Source organism: Echinops telfairi, unplaced genomic scaffold (assembly GCF_000313985.2).
Source record: "Echinops telfairi isolate 266 unplaced genomic scaffold, ASM31398v2 ScPeMD7_4;HRSCAF=17, whole genome shotgun sequence".
Taxonomy (NCBI): domain Eukaryota; kingdom Metazoa; phylum Chordata; class Mammalia; order Afrosoricida; family Tenrecidae; genus Echinops; species Echinops telfairi.
Genome location: NW_022103900.1, coordinates 19360034 through 19381488, shown reverse-complemented (window position 1 = coordinate 19381488; position 21455 = coordinate 19360034). Strand labels below are relative to the sequence as shown.

At 43.6% G+C, this 21455-nt stretch overlaps 1 protein-coding gene across 1 annotated transcript in view; it reads left to right on the top strand.

The window, feature by feature from the left end:
• GPD2 (glycerol-3-phosphate dehydrogenase 2) overlaps positions 1-21455 on the top strand; it is a 212070-nt gene that overhangs the window by 47413 nt on the left and 143202 nt on the right. The window lies entirely within an intron of this gene.

The window sequence follows — 21455 nt, the reverse complement described above, 5'->3', positions numbered from 1 at the left end:
TTTCTTTTTTCCCTTTTTCAACAGTTTTATTGGCAAGTAATTTACATATCATGTAATTCAGTAGTTTAGTAATTCAATCATATCAAGCAGAATTGTACAATCACCCCTGCATCAATTTTTTAGAGCACCCCCCCAATGTTTAAATTGCTTCTAAAATGAGTTATGCAATCACAATCTGTTCTAGTGCTCCCTCCCCACTCCCATCTTCACTATTTATGCCCAAGATCCCCTTTCGCTTCCATCATTTACTCCCCCCGCCCCCTATTCCCTATAACCCCTTGTATCAGTTACTCTCATTATGCACACACTCCTATGATTCACAGGTGGGACACCCAACAGAAAACAATGAAACACAAAATTGCGCTAAAGAAATAAGGATAAAACCATAATATACAGACAAAAATACAAATAATGTGTAAGAAGGGACACGCCTCCCCCCACCCCCATCCCCACCCCACCCAACGACAACAACATTCAAAAAGCCAGGGAAGAAATTTCTGTCATGGAACCAATAAGAGATACTTGCATTCAGAAGAAATTTAGGTCCCATCTATAGGGTAGTCAGCTGGCCAGGATCAAAGCTGATCCAGCATAATCAAGATTACCATGGTCTCTGCCTGTTAGTAAGGCTGTTTGAGACTCTCGCCTATGGCTAGAGTGGATCTGCCAGTGGCCCAGCCTGATTAGATCCTCTGCAGGTGGGTTTGGGACTCTTACCGCCCCCTACAGCCCTCCACAAATTGGGTGTTCATCATTTGTGCTCTGGTGCTTCTCTCCTCACCATATTCAAATATTGTAATTGTCATCTCTGGATCACACACGCTAGTGTGCTTTATCCATGTGGACTTAGTTGACTCCTTGCTTAGATGGCTCCTTGTTTGAATACAAACCTTTAAGACCCGAGACACTATTCCAGTTGACAGCTGGGCACCATCTACTTTCTTCACCACACTCTGCTGTAGCATCCTTATCGTCAGTAATCATTTCATGAAGGTGAGAATGGATCAGGGCCATGGTGTAAAAACCGATTGTTTTTAAGTTGGAGCTAGGATTTAGAATTTAGGAACATTCCTGAATCTATGCCTTTAAAAAAAATTAATTTTCTATAACTTGGGGGTTAATACATGTCATGTCATTCCATAACTGAATCATGTCGAACATAGTTAGGTAATTTCTTCCATAATCATACATGTTTTCCAAAACATATTTTTCCTTCCTGGATTTCTTGACATCATTGCCCTCATATTTACCCCACCCCGCTATATCCTTCCTTTCATTTTACTTCTTAATATGAATTTACTTAAGTATTACCTCAATTTTGGGTAAAACAATTGAATGGGGAAGTCATGAAAATGAGCTTGATAGGAAGAGTCCAAATAATTTAAAAGTGGTGTTTTTAATTTTATTTTTTCTAGTTGTACTGGGAATATGCTTCCCCTTAGTCTGAAGAAAAGGCCAGAAAGTAATTTTGCCCTAAGGGCTTCTTCTTTTCTGCCCTGAAATGCCCAGAACCACTCCAGTGTTTACTATTAAGATTCCTTTTTCTCCCTGTTGTTGGGGTGTTTTGGGATACCAGTGTGGTGGAATACTGAATCTTTCAAAGATGGAAGTGCAGGCATTGGGGAACTGTCTGTAGCGGGCCCACCTACAAACTGTTTGTTTTCGACATTTTTGGTGGGTGCCTGTGTGACGTAGTAGTTACCCACAAGGTCAGCAGTTTGAAACCACCAGCTCTGAGGGAGAAAGATGAGGCGTTCTACTCTCCTGATGAGTTCGTGTTCCAGAAACTCACAAGGCATTCTGCCCTGTGCTATAGGCTCGCTATGAGTCAGTGATCCACTTAGTGGCAGTGAGCTTTTGTGTGCTTGTTTCTTTAAGCCATGGTTGCCTGCCCCTGCTGTTTCTGTTTCTTTGTGCTGCAACATGGTGAATGCTGCTTGGAGTCACATGTCCGGTTTAGCACAGAATGACTACAATTTAAAACACTTTGGGATAGTCAACCAGTTAAGATCAAAAGGGCAGCCTTTCCCGAAGGACACAATTCTGAAGGGTAAGAAAATAAGGCAGGTGGGAAACAGGAGCTGCAGGGAGGAAGGGGGTTGAGTGATGGTCCAGTGAGGGGATTGTAGCGCATGAGCTGGAACAACATGTAAAGGAATTGTTGAGCATTAGCTTGATAGGCTGTGTTGTAAACTTTCACCCAATTCACAATAAAAAATTAAGAATTGCAAAATCAAACAGAAAACGTATATCAGAATCTATTTGCTGGTCTATAGATAATTGAAGAGAAGAAAAATTTTATGTTTTTCATCCTAAAATATATGACACTGAATAGATTAGGTCAGTCTTTTTCATTCTGAACTTTAGAAGTATATATTGCATAGCTCATTAGTAATGACTGACCTGCTATTAAAATGTGTCCTCACTCATTGTGTTATGCACGTTTTTTCTGCTTTAGAAATGAATTTATTTACTCTCTTTGTGGTTGAAAATATATACAGTAAAATGTATACATTTAGCACTTCTGGGTGTATAATTCAGAAGGAGCCCTGGTGGCATCGTGGTTCCACATTGGTCCACGATCCACAAGACCTGGCAGTTCACAGTGACCAGCTCTCCTCGAACCCCTGTAAAGAGTTAGTCTCAGAAACTCACAGGGCCTTTCGACCCTGCCCTATCGAGTCGCTGTGAGTCAGGGTTGACTTGATGGCAGTGAGTTTGGTTTGGTTTGTACAATTCAGTGGCTTTGGTTTTATTCTCCTAATTGTACAGACAGTTTTATCCCTCTTTTCTGCGTCTTTGCCTTTCCCACGAACACAAACCCACTGCCCCCTAAGCTTCCTAACTAAGCCGTGTAGTTGTTGTTGTTCATTGGAAACCAGGTAAAAAGAGCACAGTGCTCGAAGAAGATATTCTTTGTGACTGATTTCATTCAGTTTAGTATCTCTAGACTTCATCCATGTTGTAGCACGTATCTGGGCTTTTTTCCCTCCAATGGCTGAGTAGTATTCAAATTGTACCTATGAACTACATCTTGTTGATTCGTTCATTCCATTGATAGACATTAAGTTGTTTCCACCCTTTGGCTCTATAAAGCTTCAATGAACATTGGTGTGGATATGCCTGTTAGCATCACTGTTTTTAAGTTCCATGGCTGTAAAACTAGCAATGGGGCTTGGGGGTCATATAGTGAGTGGACTTAGGGACCCTTGGTGCGGTAGTGGGTTATGTGTTGGGCTGCTAACGACAAGGTCACCAGCAGCTTCTCAGGACAAAGATGGGACTTTCTACTCCGGTAGAGTTATAATCTCTGAAATTCACAAAGGCACTTCTACCCTGACCATTAGGATGGCCTGGATGGCAGTGCGTTTGGTGGTGTAGTGGGTTACGTGTTTGACTGTTAATTGCTGAGTCAATGGTTCAAATCCATTGAAAGGAGGATTAATAGTCTCAGAAACTCTATGATACATTTCTAGTCTGTCCTACAAGGTCGCTATCCACTCAACCCCATGGATTTTATTTGGGCATTATTTTCAGTTTCCCACAACATGCACTATATTTTTTAAAGTACACTTTTGGTTCCTTAAGATGAAGTGTGTAAATATGTTGCTTCTTTGGAAACTATTTCAGCAGTGCAGCTCAGGGGGGAGGGGGGGCATGGGCCCTGAGGAGATTAGCTTACTTCTTCCCTCCTTACCAGTGCTATCCGAAACGACACTTGAATGCCAATGACAAAGGTCATGCTATTGAATGTGGTAAGTTGTTGCTAAATTTGTATGTGGTCTCTGTCTTGTAACCACAGTACGCGTGTTCTACTTCAAAGTTTTATTATAGCTTAGCTGTGTAATTAGGTAATACGGTTTCATTTTAAAAAATCTCTGTAATAGTGGTTCTCACAAATAGAATAAGCAGTCATGTTAGGGGTGGGCTTTGTTGGTAAAATGAGAACTTATTGGATCCTGGGACATTTTGCCCCCTTCCTTGCTTAGACAGTCTAACCATTTTAATAGATAAATGAAATAGATGCCAGCAGTTTGAAGTCATTTGTGATTTTGAGCCGACAAGTTCTGTTGAAGAGCTGAAGTAGAGGTGCATGCAGCTGGAGCATTTCTTTTGCGGCGCCCCCTGCCTCCTCTTGCTGTGAGCGTAGCGTGGAGCCCTGGTGGGGCGGTGCTTACTAGTTGGGCTCTGATCCACAGGGTCAGCAGGCAGTTCGAAACCCTCTGCAGCTCCCTCGGGAGAAAGACTGGCTTTTCTACTCTGGTAAGCAGCTGGTCTTGGAAATCCACAGGGGGTCACTGTGAGTCAGCATTGGCTCGATGGAAGTTGAGTTTGGTTTTGGTTTATGAACAAGCATTTTAGGGTAGCAGGTTGCATGGAGCTATAGGAATTGGCAAAAAGAAAAAAGAAAAAGGAAAGAAAGCGAGGAGGGCAGGGATGGAAAGAAACATTTTGAACCATTGAACTTTGAACCATTCATGTAAGATGACCATAGGCCTCCCTTAACCCACCTGTGCAGTCTCAGACAGTATCTGTCAATCTAAGCCTTCTCAGGGCCAAGATTTTTCCGGTTTGTGTAGTCAAGAAAAAAATCTTTCCGTGCGATAGATGGATTGACTGCATTTTGTGTGGGCTGAGTCCTGAATGTGGGTAGGCATGCACCGTTTATTCTGCAGAGTGACCCAGAGTACATCAACTTATTGCAAGTATGTTTGCCCACTACATATTTTTTTAAAAATTCCCCCCAGTTTTCTAAGGTGATTTCAAGTGTTAAAGTGCCCCTTAAGAGTGAGCTGGTTTAGAAAACCCCAGATATTACCAAAATAGGAATCCGCCCAGTGGCTTTATGCTCTGGCCTGGCTTTGCTGCCATTCCTCCTGCCCCCTGGCTTGTGCTTATTTGGTATTCCCGGCACAAAGCTTCTTTCCAAAAATACAAGTAAGGGTGGGATTCTAATAGTTGGCATGTTGGCGAAGCATCTTTGGTAACGATGGATATTTCAGTGCTAGGGCAGTTCACAAAACGGTTTAAATAAATTCTGTAGCTAACTTACTGCAGCCTGGCTGCATAGTCGTTGTGCATTGGTTTTCTCCTGTCAGAGTAAACCAGCCTCTAACCACCACAGGGTCCATTGGTGCGATAATATGTAAAGATGACAGTAAAGTCACAGAGTAGGAGGGATAGAAGAGAAGGTAAAACAAAGGAGTCAGACACGTGTCATGGTAGCATGCTCCCTTCCTCGCGGACCATGATCTCAGCAGCCAGGTCCTTGCAGAGAGGAGTGGGAAGAGAGATATAGTTCCAGCCATGGCATATGTACATTTTGGGAGATGTGCAAGCCCCCCTGGTGACATCATAATGGGAAGGGGTTACACAATCAGCATATATCAATCAGAGGGAGACAAGCGAGGGGTGTACATACAATCAGAAGGGGCGGCACGAAGGGTGCACATGTGACAAGATGGGCGGACCTTAGATTCAAGATGGCAGCCTAACTTTGGTCCTCCTTTAGTTGGCTTGACCTGGTCTCTGGGCTCTCCTTCAGCGAAACAATCCACTGTCCTTATCAGAAGGGAGTGGGCCCTACTTAGGGTGGGGCAGACTGTAGGGTCTGATTGCTGTAGGTGGCTGTTAACCCTCAGGGAGATAACCTCTAAGCAGCTGACTTCTGAATGCACAGTCATGGAATATGTGTTGCAAGCAGCATCTTAGATTTGGCATATATTTGGGGGACAACCTGGAAGAAAACCCTTCTGCATCCCACCTGCTCCGTAAGGCCAGCGGTTTGAAACCAGCAGCTACTTCGAGGGAGAAAGATGGGGCTTTCTACTGTAGAGAGTTACAGTCTTGGAAACTCCCAGAGGACAGTTCTCCTCTGCCCTACAGGGTCACACGAGTCAACATCAACTCCATGGCAGTGAGTTTAGTGTTTGGTTTATAGTAATTTAACCTGTATTTAGTAGGAACAGAATGGGAGGAAAACTATAATATGTATATGGTTTTGATTCGTTAAACAGAGCACAGTGAAGTTCACTAAGATAGATGGTTCTACTGATACACTTGATCTGAGATGGTTACATAAGTCGATCCATGTCAGGAAGTTTGCTTTTGGTTTCTGGCATGGGGGGAAGTAGAGGTATTTGTGGAGGTTTCGGTTAGGATTTTTGATCACTTTACTTCATGTCCTTTCTTCATGCAGGCATATTATTATCTTTATCAAGTCCTTTTTGGGGTGGGGCAACCTAAATTCCAATGAGGAAGTGATGGGGGAGATAAGTTGTTGAACTTATTTTGACAGTGTCCATGCTCAGGGAAGGACAATGTCTGGGAAGGACACTACTTTATTGTTAGTCCACTTTCCTTTGTCATAAGGAATCTTGGTGGAGAAGTGGTTGTGGATTGGGCTGCTAACCCCAAGGCCAGCAGTTTGAAACCACCAGCCAGCTCTGAAGGAGAAAGATGAGGCTTTTTACTCCCATCAGGTTAGGGTCTCAGAAACTCAAAGGCAGTTAGTTCTGCCTTGTCTGGAGAGGTTGCTGCGAGGCATACTGACTCGATGGCAGTGAGTTGAGTTTTCCATTAGTTAGTTTCCAGGGGTTGTTAGGGTGAATGTGTAGTGGTTAAGTGCTCCGCTACTGACCAGAGGTCATCAGTTCAATCCCATCAATCACTTCGTGGGAGAGAGATGTGGCAGTCTGGCTTCTGCTACGATTACAGGCTTGGACACCTTATGGGGCAATTCAGCTCTGCCTCGTGGGGTTGGTGTGACTCAGAATCATCTTGATGGTTATGGCCTTCTTGTTGGCTAGTCTGCTTTTGTGTACCTTCTTACTCACCAGTAAGTGACTACCTAAGTTTCCACAAATGCTTCTTGGTTTTTCCTCTCTCAGACCAGTCATATGCCGAAGGATAGGAGGCTGAGTTTTGAGATATAAGCAATACCTTAAATCCCACTAGGGTCATAGCAAGCAAACATCTCTGTGACAGTGTAGAGATTTTGGAAAGCAAGATGCCTGTGACTCTACTTTGTAATGAGCCAAAACACCAAACCCACTGCCATGCAATCATGCCAACTCACAGTGGCCCGACAGGGCAGGGTAGAAGTACCCTGGTGAGTTTCCTAGACTGTAATTCTGTAAGGGAGCTGAAGGCTCTGTCCTTCTCCCGAGGAGTGGCTGGTGATTTCGAACTGCTGACCTTGCAGTTAGCAGCCCTATGTATAACCACTACGCCCTCAGGACTAATGTTACTTTGTATTGGTTGGCTTAATAACAAGTACTTAGCTTTCCTTTCAGATAAAATGTTCTTCTACAAGTCCACGGTATTGAATGCAAGGAAGTCCTGCCTTCACGTGGGAGCCTCCATTTCCTGAAACCAAACTGAGGGAAGAAAGTCGTAGGTGAAAGGGGGGATTTAAATCAGTAGAAGGGTCCTTGGGTATTTGCAGAGCTGGTCACACTTAGCGAAGAGTAGCCGTGGAGTTTGTAATGTCTGGCAGCGTGAGGGTTCCTCCGATGGAGGGGAAGAAGGAGGTGGTCACAGGGTATAATGGGCTCGAAGGAAAAAAGCAACCGCACAGAGCATAGGGCCAGGGCACATAGATTTAGTCTGGGGCTGCCCCAGGTTTTAAAAATAATTTCCTTTCCATATAAGTCAAGAGCATGTTAGAAACCTTTTTGTAAAGCCAACCTTTATGTCATGCCTCCTGTTGTCCTAACTGGAAACATTGGGGAGGTGTCGTGGGCTGCTTTTTATCACCCCAGCGGTGTGGTTGAGGTCACAGAGGGCTGGGGGTGGGCCTCCTGGAACTCACGCTCGGTTTCTTCCATCCACTGCCTGCTCTGAAGGCCTAGTGAGTGGGCTTTGTCACTGTGAGGTGAAGCCTGAGAAAACCCAAGGCTTCTCAAAGACGCCTTTTGAACACTTTTTTTCCTGCACAATATATAGGCAGCGGGTGGACTCCCGTGTGTGGAAAGCAAGATCTCTTTTCATTGTGAGGAGAAATCCTATTAGATCAAGGCAATGAGACGTTCTCATGGACGGCTGTAGCATTCTAAAGCAACCCGGACAGGCCTGTGATCCTTGGGGCAGTCTTTGCAGGCCAACTGTAGTCAACAATTGGTGCTACTCTGTCATAGCCACATGGCTCTGAACCATTTTCTGATGTTCTCTGGGCCTCGTCTTCCCTCTTCTGCAACACAGCGAGGACAGGGTGGTGGCCCTCAGGATTGTCGAACAGCAGAAAGTCCTGGAGAAGCTGCGGAAACATTTCAAAAAGTGTTGGCTCTTATTAGATCTCCAGGTGATGAAGACTGGTTGTAGTTAGCAAGAGAGTTTGTCTTGTCCCCGAACTTTGATGTTCAGGAATATCTTGTTATGATTTTAGGATTAATTGTTGCTATCAGTTGTTGTTGACTCAGCTTGGACTCATAACCACCCTGCGGGGAACAGGCTGAACACTGCCTGGTTTTGCACCGTCTCTGTAATCACTGAGATGCTCGAATCCATTGTTGCAGCTCTTGGGTGTTGAGTGACTTCTAACCTAGGGGACCCATTTCCCAACATATATTCATTGTGATCCATAGAGTTTTCCTTGACGAATTTTTTAAGTGGCTTGCTAGGCCTTTCTACTTAGTTTGTCTCAATTTGGAAACTCTGTTGAAACTTGTCCACTTGGGTAACCCGGCTGGCATTCGAAATACTGATGGCATAGCTTCTAGCTTCACAGTGACCCAGAAACCATCACATGAATGGTGGTTGTGATAGGTAGTAAGTGCTATATCCTTGATGTGAGGCTGTTATGACTGGATAACAGGTATTCAAATCCTTCTGCTTTCTCTTTTCCTTGCTCGCAAGATGTGCCAATAACAAGGTAGGCAACCCTGACTATTGACTAAACTCCTTTCTGGCTGTAAATAATAAATTCCTTGAAGTCCTTGCCATTCCTTTTTTTTTTTAAAGGCTTACATAAATTATACCAAACCAGGGTTTTAGGGCTTATTATGCTTTGGAAAACTACATAAACTATCACTTGTATTGATAGGGGTTGCTTCAAAAAGTTCATGGAAAAATGGAGTTAGAATACAGTGTAATTTTTCCACAGATATTTTTTGAAATCTCCTTGATAATAGCATGATGTTATCATTTACATTTGCTGGCCAGAGTGTTGAAAAACAAAACAAAACCGTTAAACCTCCAAACATGAAAAACAAAACAACAAACCAAAACCGCCCAGAAAAACACTTCATTTTGGTAAATCAGAATAGTCATATATCATTTTAGCTTGAAATAAAGCGGAATTAAGGTTTATTCTTTCCAACGCCAGTAATGTTTGAGTGTTTATGTAATAGAGTACTAGTCATAAATGATAAAATCTTCCATGCAAAGATAGTCTCTTTGTAAGCACGAACGAACAATTCTCTATTCTTCTGAGTGGTGTACTGAATATGACAGTTCATTCTCAGTTATGCGTGTTAATTAAGGAAACTGGAAAAAACTGATAGCAGTGCTGTATTTGGTTTGTTGAATTACAGGTAAATCTGGACCACATTTGTTAGTGCCATCAAAACCATCAGATGAAAAATAATTATGCTAATAAGAGAGGCAAAATTATGCATGAATAATTAAAATCCACAGGTATTTTGAGAACATTGTTTTTGCTCATAATTTTGACCTCTCCCTCACAATATATTATTGGTAAGATATTCTCACAGAGATTTATTAATTACTTAATATGTGCACCTTCTAGCTATGTCTGTAAGTCCCACAAGATGATTGGGTGGGACCATGCAAATAGGATGCCCGAAACACTAAGAGAGGGGTTTGTTAGCTTTGCCATTCCTTGGGTGTATCTATCTGTGAGACATCTCAGAAACAAGGAGAGGAAGAATCCTGTGGCCATCAAGAAAGAAGAGCCTCCGGGGAGTATGTTCTCGAACCAGGTCTGAAGTGGCACAGGCAGCAGAGACACCAGAAGCCTCAGCACAGAGATCAACAGGCAGAGCAGTGGAGCAGCAGCAGGACTGTCAGCTAGAGCGGTGGGCTTCTCAGCCCCTGGAACAAGGCAGAGGCCAAGGCATCACATGGTGGAGAGGTTGAGGACCAGAGAGAGACGTGCCTGCCAGCAGCATGAGAAGAGGCATTGTGAACAAAAGAATAGTATCCATAACATGTTCACTTCCCTCCTTAAGCTCCATAATTGTGAATCTTGTCTGTGAATTATGTGTGGCTGTAGCAACACATTATAGAACCCACAGAAGTAGAGTGCTGTGTGAGGGGTGGGTTGGTGTCAGCCCTGAGCAAAGGAGGAGGGTGGGTGGAGGCATGTCTGACCTTCTTTTGTGGCAGTCAGCCTGGACTTGGTGTAGAATTGGATTCTCTTCCTTTAATAACACTCACTCAGGCAGTCACTGACTTATTCACTCACTCACTGACTTTGAGTCATGCTCACTACTGTGACCCCCCAGGGCAGGGCAGAACACTTCCCCTGTGAGTTTCCCAGACATTGAGACTGTTTCCCAGAGTAGAAAGCCCCATCTTTCTCCATGAAGCATCTGGTGATATCCAGAACACCAGATTTATTTCAAGAGCTGATCTTTGGGCTGGCATAATTTTGCTTATAGTAACCATTGAGTAGAGAAACTGAAAGAGAATGGAGAAATTGTATGTTCCAGTAAGTATCAATTCAAGAGAAATCAAACTCGTTGAAACTGGGGCAGGAAGACATTCTAAATGACAAACATTTCATTTAAGTATCTCCTTTCAGCAGTATCTTTGATTAAATACAGAACTGTATGTATTTGCTGGATATTGTTAACAATTTGCTTAAGCTCAGTGGTAGATATACTTCTGATTCCTAAGCTAAGGTGAGCTGTGGGTTTCACAGCAGCATGCATCTTTCTGATATTGACACAGCCGAAACAATCTCAGGGCACATGGGCCAGCATGTGTCCATTCGGGCTACCACAGTTGTTTGCTCACTCTGAGGACACACATTGCCTCTCTTCAGGGCACTTTTTCCTTAGGTTCCTAACAGACTTTCCCTTGTCGAAAAATCTCCTAAAATGTTGCAGAAACAACTGTTCTCAAACAGTCTTCATTTTTGCTTAGTTTAATGTTACAGTGTGGACACTGGTGTTAGATTTCATATGAAGAATATACATGAAGATGGAGAAAGGACTAGTGGTTGAGTAGGAGGCATGGGCGGTCCAAAGAACCAACACATCCGTCTTGAAAGAAGTATGATGAGAATGCTCCGTGGAGGCAAGGAAGGTGAAACTGGTCTCATGTATTTTGAACATGGTAGCGGGAGAGACTAGTTCCTGGAGAAGGACAGGATCCCTGGGAATGTGGAGGGACGGTGAAAAAGAGGTAGACCCTTGACAAGATGGATGGACGCAATGGCTGCAACAATGGGCTTACGCATAGGAACAATTGTGAGGGTAGCGCAGGACTGGGCAGTGTTTTGTTCTATTGCGCATATGGTCTCTCTATGTTGGACCCGACTCGATGACATCTGATAACATTAGTTTACAGAGCCCTTTGCATCAGCATTGTGTCAGAAATGGAGGTATGGTTTGTTAGGGCTTGCATTTGATAATTTGCCCTTTTGAAACTTTATCTGGATCAATTAATTTTTCTGTAATCCATGGGGCCCTGGTTTCACAAGGGCAGATTCATAAGCATGTATGGGCTATATACAAAACAGGCTAGTTGTGAATCCTGGTTTGAAATCCAATACATATTGCATAGTTATGTAATTGGTATATTAAGCTACACCCCAAGCACAAGGGCTATTCACAGTGAAGTGTTGTTTCATACGAAAGATTGCAATTCAGTGTGGGACGAGGTAGATTGGGGACCTACTTCTTGCAACAGTTCAGGGACTAATGTTCTTTTATGTTTAATTTATAGAGCCTTGTTGCCCTTCTGGATCATTTCTTCCTATCTGTAGGTTACTGTGGAAATGGAACCCAGTGGTAAACTCTGGAAGAGAAAATGTTTTGATGTGCACTCAGCCATTTATTATGTGTGTCCTGCCTTTACTTTCTGATCTAGGCAACAAATGAGCTCGATTTCTTTTGATGAGAGCAGAATTATTAAGGTTTTTGTTGTTGTATTGTTGGCTAGCTTTCCAAAGTTAAAACCCTTTACATGGATTCTTGGAAGAACAACTTTTCTTCTAGACATATAGCTAAATTAGTTGGGACTGTGTTTAATATCAAAAGCTTGCTTTGGACTCTGTATTTTGGAAAAGGCCAGTTGAACTATTCTGAAGCGCTGTACGTGGCTAACTCATTCTTCAGAGGCGTGTGTTGTCCAAGCACTGAAATTTCACAAAGAAAGCTGGAAATGTCCTCTGAAGAGCAGCCTATCATCTTCCTTATAATTTTGGCTTTTGTTTAACACTTATTCCCGAAAGTGGAGTCATAGAAATATCGTTGAGTTATAACTCACATCCGACCTTCGAGGAGTTTGTGATGCTATTTTTTTGCCAGCATACAAAATCAGAGAGGTTAACTGTACTTCTATAGGTCACACAGTGAGTCAACAACTGAGCTATGATTAGCGTTGACAGCTGGTGAGCTTCTAGGCTGGTGCTAACTGAGCAACATTGACATTCACTTTAATTTGACTTTGAATTTCATTTTCAACTATTTATTCATTTTAAGGTCTCTTTTTAAAAAACTTCAGAGATAACAGAAAACTTTTTATAAATGAATTGGAGAAAGACCTTTAGCTCTTCAACTCCTTTGCAGCCCCCCCCACCCCCCCAACACACATACTCTGTCCCACCTTCCAGTCTACTAGTTAACTCTTGTTCATGCTCAGGAAACATCCTCTAGAGAGAGTTTTTTATTTAGGATCATATTTTATTTTGTCACTGGTGTAAGTGTACACAGCAAAACAGATTAGAAATAAATGTTTGCATATCATTACAGATAAGAAAGCGATGTGTTTAAGTTGAAGCTCTGAAATCCCAATTTTACTTACTTTATTTCTATTGCAATTTGTAATTTTTAAACAGAACTTCAGAGATTTAATCAGAAGTCTGTGAGTGAGTGCAAACTAGAATCATTATAAACATTTCTATAATTAACACCATAATTTATAGAGAGATGGAGAGTGTACTTCACAGATTAGACCAAAAAAGATTTCGAAACATCAGGTTAAAAAGATATTCCAGGACTACATGGACCCCCTTCTAGATGTAGACTTCGGGGGGACTTTAAGGCAAACTGCTATTTCGTAAAACCTCAAGTGTCAACTGGACTGTTCAGTGTGAATGGGTACAGAGCTAAGGTATGCCCTTGTTGTTGTTGCTAGTGGCAATTGGTTCAAATCTTGTTGTCTGGCTCTGCACCACACTGAGGTTTGTGTCTGTAGTTTAGCTTCTGTCCCAATCCATCTTACAGAGTCTCCCACACCCTTGTTGGCCCTCTTCTTCACCAAACGTGAACACGCCATAGGTTTTCTGACTTCACTGGCCTGCCATCAACCAGCTCTGCAATATTGGTGCCAGAGAGGCTGGCAAATATAGGGGCTCAAGCACATATGCACCTATAGACAAAGGTCACCCAGCAGAGGTTTGGAATTAAACATGAGATCAAGTTCTGATTTCGTTACTTTCCCCCAAATAACTAAGTCACTACCGTTTTGTTTGCGCGGGTCAAAGGATGCATCCCTTCATGAGCTAATGCGTCAGAACAAGCCGGCATGCAATGATGATTGGCAAGTCTTCTTTCAGTTTCTGCTTTTCTCTGCTCTGAAGGTGGCTGACACCTGACAGCCTACATCGTGAATCCTCTAACTTTTAGGAAACTGTTTGAAAGGTAGCGTCAAGTTTTAGATGATTTTCAAAATTATGACAGGTTTTTTGAAATATTTATTTGAAAATAAACAAAACATGCCCACTCACATTTCAGTCATACAGTCCAGTATGCCACTCTGCTTGGAGTAGATCCAGAGCCAAGGGGTTTTCCTCATCTTTTAGATCTAGAAACTTTAAATTCTTAAGGTGTCATTGGTGGTATTGAAAGAGCTTTTGTGTGGTCTCTCCAAAGAATCACAGCATCTTCAAGGTGAACTTTAAAAAATAAAATTATCGTGAATTTGGGGAAGGTTAATGGAGCAGATCAATTTTCCATTCAATCACTCATCACCACTTTTTGTTTTTTCCAATTGATTATAATTTATTTCCCCATTTTAACCTTGCTTATTTCATTTCCTGCTTGATTTCCCTATATCTTTTCCTCTGTCTTTCTAAACTTTGCCCTTACGTAAATGCTGCTGCCCCACTGACTTCACATAGTTGATTCACTAGGGTGTTGCTCCCTTTACATATGTGATCTGTTGCTTGACTGGAAACTGGGCTGTGGGGGTGAATTTATTTCCATACCTAAAGACTGGTTGAGGGCTACTCATGAGCTTTGAAGACCCCATTCATTACTCACCAAAGTAGAATGTAGAGCACTGTCATTGTATGTTCTATCAATTGATATCTCTTGAAACTCTGGTCCTGAGCCCCCTGGCCCAGTGACTCATTCCTCAAGGTATTTGGGTATGTCTAAGAAGTTTTCATAATTTCTCCCCAATATGCTTGTCCAGATGAGCTTCTGTGCACTGTTGAGTTGATTTTAACTCATAGCAATTCTCTATAGCAGAGTGAAATTGTCCGATAGCGTTTCCCAGCCACCAATCTTCATGGCAGCAGGTCACTAGGTCCTTTTTACAAAACCAAGGAGATCCTGGTGGGCTGTAATCCCACTTTCTGATCATATCCAAGGGCTCAACCACTGTGCCACAAGATCCTTCAAGGTAAACTACAACCACAGCTCACGGCCATTGAGCCCATTTTGATTCTTTGCTCTGTTATTGGCAGCCTAGAAGGATGACGTTCAGGCTATGGTTCACCTCCACAGGAGTCCGTGTGTAACTGCTGCGAGGAAAAAGCTTAGTGTTTTCAGAGCATTTATAGGGACGGCTTGGTTAGTGGGGTTACACAGGGGTTGCTAACTGAAAGGTGAGCAGTCCAACCGGCCAGCTGCTCTGGGGGAGGAACACGGGGCTTCTGCTCCCACAAAGGTTTATAGTCTGGGAAACCCAAAGGGACAGTCCTCCGCTGCCCTATAGGGTCACGATGGTTGGAAAGGACTCGATGGCAAAAGGTTGCCTCTTGTCTGATTTCCAATTGGCAATGAGAGTCCACCCATTAGCAACTTTTCCTAGAGCATAACCATGGCTTCCTCAATGGGTATGTTTACACTGTGAAATGTTGTCTACTGTCTTATGAGTTCCAGGGGAAAACAAACAACCAAACAACACTATTGTTTAGAATCACGAAGTGGTTCAAGAGGTGCAGATCACGGAAGCTTCACTGGAAAGAGATACTCCCTTCATGTTCCTCCCAGGGACACACAGACATGGCCAGTCTCCCTCAGCGACAAGAGCCTTGAAGCAATTCCTCTTAATCCTCACCATTCCATTGATTGAATCACATGACACGGGGGAGAGGGAGAGTGATTGTTGCAGTATGAAGTGATTTGCATGAAACCCTACTTTATACTCCAATTATTACTGTACATGATTACAGGACAACCTGGCTGTTAATTGCCTGTGGTCTTTAAATATGCACTTATTTCAGAAATAGACACTAATTATTAGATCTTGTTTTCAGTCTCACCCGAAGTTGTAAATGTCTAGTTTTTTTTTTCATTTGCAAGTCTAATGGTGCTCAGACATAGTAAAAGCTGAGCTCAATTTGAATCCTGTTCAGGATGAATGTTCTCTGGGCTGTAAACTCTCAAAGATTATGAGCTTGGCTCTCAACCCCGTGTATATGTTCAGTGTGTGAGTCGACAAAAGCTCTATGTTTGCTACCAAAATGCCAGAGGAATTTTATCTTTTAAACATGTCGATGGAAATGGATTTGCAAATTATAAAAACAAACCTACTTCCCCACCACCCATAAGGCAAGGGAATTTGAAATAACATCAAATAGTAGATATTCGTTCAGTTTCACCAAGTTAAGATTTTTGGGGTCTGGGGCCTGTGATGGAAATGTATCCTGGACAAAAGGCAATTTGCTTTGTGTTGGGGGGTCTCCTTTCCTATTGCTTCAAGGGATGAATTCAATCAATCCTGACTCCACTGGCGCTGAGTCTCTTCCTGCTGAACCCGAGCCACTCAGTTGTGGTCTGTTTGGAAAAAGAAAATGGCATAGAGGCCTCATCTGATGTCTGTTGCCTACACAGGGGGGAAAGGGAATCCACCTCCACCACCACCCAACGATGATTCCTGTGGAGCAGGGATCAGGCCTACTCCACTCCCGCCCTTCTCTAGCCTGTCCTGATCATCTCTGCCTCTCCCACAGCACTCCACTTCTCTGCTGAGTTTGGTAATATTGATAATGTGGCCAGGTTCACGGAGAACTCCCACATTATGGGATTTATTAGGGAAATTAACAGGTTGCAAGTCAGGATCATAAAATATTGAGGTTACAATCCTTTTGTCCAAAGTGCTTGCTCATAGCCACGTCAGAGGCCCATCTTTCAACAGCCTTCAGCTTCTTTGTCATGTGACCCCTTGGCCTCTGCCCCGACCTAGCGTGTATTACAAAGCTCCACTGTATCACACTGCCCGGCGAGCCAGGCTCCTGCCTGAAGTGGAGGCACGCAGCTTTCCTCATTCTGTGGGCTGGGCAGCCCTTCTCTGACTCATGGTCTTGGTGCTGCAGCATCTGATGCCTCTCTCTGCAGCTGTAGTCACCTCATGCAGGGCTGCAGACACTTGATCTCCCACATGCTCCGCTGGTGGCTTTTCTTTCTCCATGCTTGTGGGATTCTCTCTTCCTGTTTCCTAAGTGGCTCACTTTATACCCAAAGGAGTGGCAGAATTTTCCAGTCCCCCATTAGAGTCCTCTCCACCTTATGTGTCAGCTCCCATCCAGTTATTGGGTGGGAGTGGCGAAGCCTGTGGCTAGATAAGCCATTCAAGCAATTTCATTTCACCACACCATTGGTCTCTGCAGGCCAGGGCATCGGTTTTAGTGGCGTTTCAGTGGCTGTGGCTGTTTGGAAATAGATCAGCAGGCCTTTCTCCCGGAGCACCTTGGTGGAGGTTGGAACGGCCAGAGTTTCAGTTTGTTAGCTGAGTATTTAACTGTTTGCACCAGGCCACGGTTGGCAAACAGTTGCCCACAGGGGTCAGACTGGGGAGGTAAGAGTGTGAAGCCCAGAAGTTGGGGAGCCCCAGGTATCAAAAGTGCACACACCCTATGTCGGGGAAGCAGCCACCACTAACTACTTCGTTCCCCTAGTTTCTCCTCATTCTGAGGTGCATGTGAAATGACCATTTGTGAAATATTGGATATGTAACCACGTTTCGAAGGCACTACTGTGCTAATGCAGCAGCACGACTGGTTTTAGCACTTGCTGTTCTCATGTCCTTCCCCAGTTTTCGTCATCCAGCTAATGCCAGTTACTCTTTTTGATTGACTTAGCTATAACTCCCAGGAAGCTTCTGAGGTCTGTCGTAGGCATGCCTCTGGTGGTTTCTGCAGCCTCTTCTCTCTTGTAAATGCACTTTTGAAACAATAAGAAGCCTTGATGCTGCAGTGGATTTAATGTTGGGCTGCTAACCAGAAGGCCGGCACTTTGAAACTGCCAGCTTCTCTGGGGGCAAAAGATGTAGCAGCCTGCATGCATGAAGATTGTTGACAGCTTCAGCTCCTATGGAGTAGTTCGGCTTTGTCCTACAGAGTGGCTGTGAGTCTGAATGACTCTCCAGCGGTGGGTAAGATTATAGTTGCATTCTTCTCTATTTGAGTCTTCAGTCTATAAAATTCACGATGGCCTCCAGTAAATATTACCATAATTAGATGAATAAACGATGGCAGGTTAAGTGTTGTAGGGAAACAGGGAGTTTTAGTCTCTGATGACTTAGGACAGGGGTCCTCAAACTTGTTAAACAGGGGGCCAGTTCACTGTCCCTCAGACCTGTTGGAGGGCCGGACTATAGTTAAAAAAAAAACAATGAACAAATTCCTATGCACACTGCACATATCTTATTTTGAAGTAAAAAACCAAAATGGGCAAAAACACCCAGTGGGCCAGATAAATGTCCTTGGTGGGCCGCATGTGGCCCGCAGGCCATGGTTTGAGGACACCTGACTTAGGATATTTTGCTATTCTTAAGCCTCTCCCAAAGGAGCCCTGGTGGTGTAGTGATTATGTGTCGGGGTGATAACTACAAGGTCAGCAGTTCAAAACCACCAGCTGCTCTATGGGAGGAAGAGAGGGCTTTTCTAATCTTCTAAAGAGCTACAGCTTGGGGAGAGGGGCACGTCTGGTTAGAGCACAGAAGAAATGAAGAGGATGGAGAGGGAGGGGAACACATCCTGGCCCACCAAGCCCCAGGACGATATTCCTGCTCCGAGCAGACAATGCACAGAGAGGACCATAGGGCCGGCCCCACCACGAGACACAGCGTCCCTCACTGAACCATAGTTATGGGTGACAACACTGGAGACATGCGGGAGTTGTGCCCAATCTGATCCCATCACACTGGGGCGAAACACGAATGCAGAGCAGCATGGGGAGCAAAGTGATGAAGTCCCCGGGAATACCAAAAATAGACTTTGGAGACAGTATGGCACCCCATCAGACTCGACTGGAAAGTACTCGTCGTAAAGGTTAATAAACAGACCTTGAGCTGTTTATAGGCATTTCCATTTTTGTCAGTGGCATTCTTTTTGTTGTTACTTTGTTTTTGTTTTTTTGGGAGGGGATTTTGTGGTTGTTGCTATTGTTTTGTTGGTTTTGACTTCCTTTCTTGATTTGTTTGGCTTTGCCTGGTTTATGTTCATTAATGTCTCTGCATGTCTATCTAAAAAGATAGACTGTGCTAATTAATGTCTCTGCACATCTGTCTAGATGAGATAGGTGGGATAAACAATTCGGAGACTAAAACAATGGGACCGATGTTTTTTTTTTACGGGGTGGCAGGGATACAGAAGGGGACGTGGAAGAAAGGAAGGGGATGGGAAACCAACTCAGGGACAAGGAAACAACAAGTGAACTAAAATCAATAGAGAGAAGAGCGTAGGATGCCTAGTGGGGCTCAATCAAAGGCAATGTAGCAGCAAGGAATTACTAAACCCAAATGAAGGCTGAACATGATGGTGGGACAAGAGGGAATAGAGGAAAGAACCAGGAGGCAAAGGACGTTTATAGAGGTCTAAATACAGGCATGTACATATGTAAGTATATTTATATATAATGCAGGGGAATAGATATGTGTACTTATATCTATATGTTAAGAATTAAGGTTGCAGATGGACATTGGGTGTTGACTCAAGTACTCCCTCAACACATCACATTCTGTGATGCTCACCTTCCTGACATGATTGCTGAAGACAAAATGGGTACATAAGCAAATGTGGTGAAGAAAGATGATGGTGCCCGGCTATCAAAAGATATAGCATTTGGGATCTTAAAGGCTTGAAGATAAACATGCAGCCATCTAGCTGAGAATCAATGAAGTCCACATGGAAGAAGCACACCAGCCTGTGTGATCATGAGGTGTCGATGGGATCAGGTATCAGGCATCTAAGACCCAGAACAAAACCATACCCAATGTGAATAGGGAGGGGGTGGGGATATGTAGTGGAGACCCAAAGCCCATCTATAGACAATTGGACATCCCCTCACAGAAAGGTCACAAGGAAGAGATGAGCCAGTCAGGGTGCAGTATAGCACTGATGAAACACACAGCTTTCCTCTAGTTCTTTAACACTTCTCCCCCGACTATCATGATCTCAATTCTACCTTACAAATCAGATTAGAACAGAACATGGACACTGCTACAGATAAGAGCCCACAATGCAGGGAATCCAGGATAGATAAACCCCTCAGGGCCAACAATGAGAATAGAGATACCAGGAGGATAAGGGGAAGGTGGGGGGAGAATGGGGAAATCGGTTACATGGAACAACATATGACCCCCTCCCAAGGGGGATGAACAACAGAAAAGTGAGTGAAGGGTGACAGAGGCTGATGTAAGATATGAATATAATAATCTATATCTTATTAATGGCTCATGGGGGAGGGGGGAAATGAGGAGCTGATATCAAGGGCTCAAGTAGAAAGAAAATCCTTTGAAAATGATGATGGAAGCATATGTACAAATGTACACAATGGATGAATGTATGGATTGTGATAGAGTTATAAGAGCCCCCAATAAAAATATTTAATTAAAAAGAAAAAAAGAGTTATAGCCTCAAACTCACAGGGGCAGATCATTATTAGATGGTATGGACTCAATGATAATGAGTGAGGTTTTTCCCAGAATCTCTTTGAACAGAACCTGTATCCCAAATATGGGATTTAACCAGCTATGGTTAAAACCAACCAGATGACAATGTTTTTATAGTCTCCCAGATTTCTGTCTAATCAAGCTGCTTTAGAAAGTAGTCTAAAACTAAATAACCACACACACACACAAAACCCCGCCAATAAACCAAACATGCTGCCATCGAGGTGAATATAACTCACAGCGACCCAACATAGGGGTTCCAAGACTCATGTTTCTCCTGCAGAGCGCCTGCTAGGGTCCAACTGCTGACCTGCTGGTTAGCAGTCCGATGCCTAAACACCCACATTAGCCTCCTTAGAAAGGAACAGGTGGGGGTGGGGGTGGGGTGGGTGGGGGGGAAGCATATGGCTAGAAAGACTTGGAGAGGAGTCCCAGTGTGGCATAGATGGTTAAGCGTTCGCCTGTTAGTTCAAAGACGGTGACTTGAATCTGCTTGGAGGGTTCAATGCCCACCCAGTGGAGTTTCAGAAGACACGCCTGGTGATCTGCTTCCAACACAGACCACAGCTTTGGAAACCCCGTGGAGTGCAGTTCTGTCAGTACACAGGAGGGCAACATGAATTGGAATTGACACTTGGTGGCTACTTACAAAAGAGGAGCCATGGTGGCCTACAAGCTGGCAGTTCCAAACCACCAGCGCCAGAGAGGAGGCTTTCTACGCCCATCACGAGTTAAGAGTCTCAGAAAGATTGGGGCAGTTCTACCTGTCCTGTAGGGTCGCTATGAGTTGTGATAGACTTATTGGCAGCCAATGAGTGCGAGTGACCAATAATAACAGGACGATTTGAAGCACAAAGACCCACTTTTAAATTCACAGTACAGTTTTGTTATCATTGCTAAGAATATACACAACCGAAGCATATGCCAAGTCGTGTCTCCACGCCCATTTCGGCCACACTGGTCACATTCTGGGGGTGCTGTGGCCCTTCTCCTCGGGGTTTTCCTCTTCCACGGACACAAACCCACCAAGGTTCCGGTCGTCTCTTTCAAGTGACTGGCCAGTTGTTTTTTTTTTAGTCTAGTTTTTTTTTTTTAAACATTTTATTAGGGGCTCATACAACTGTTATCGCAATCCATACACA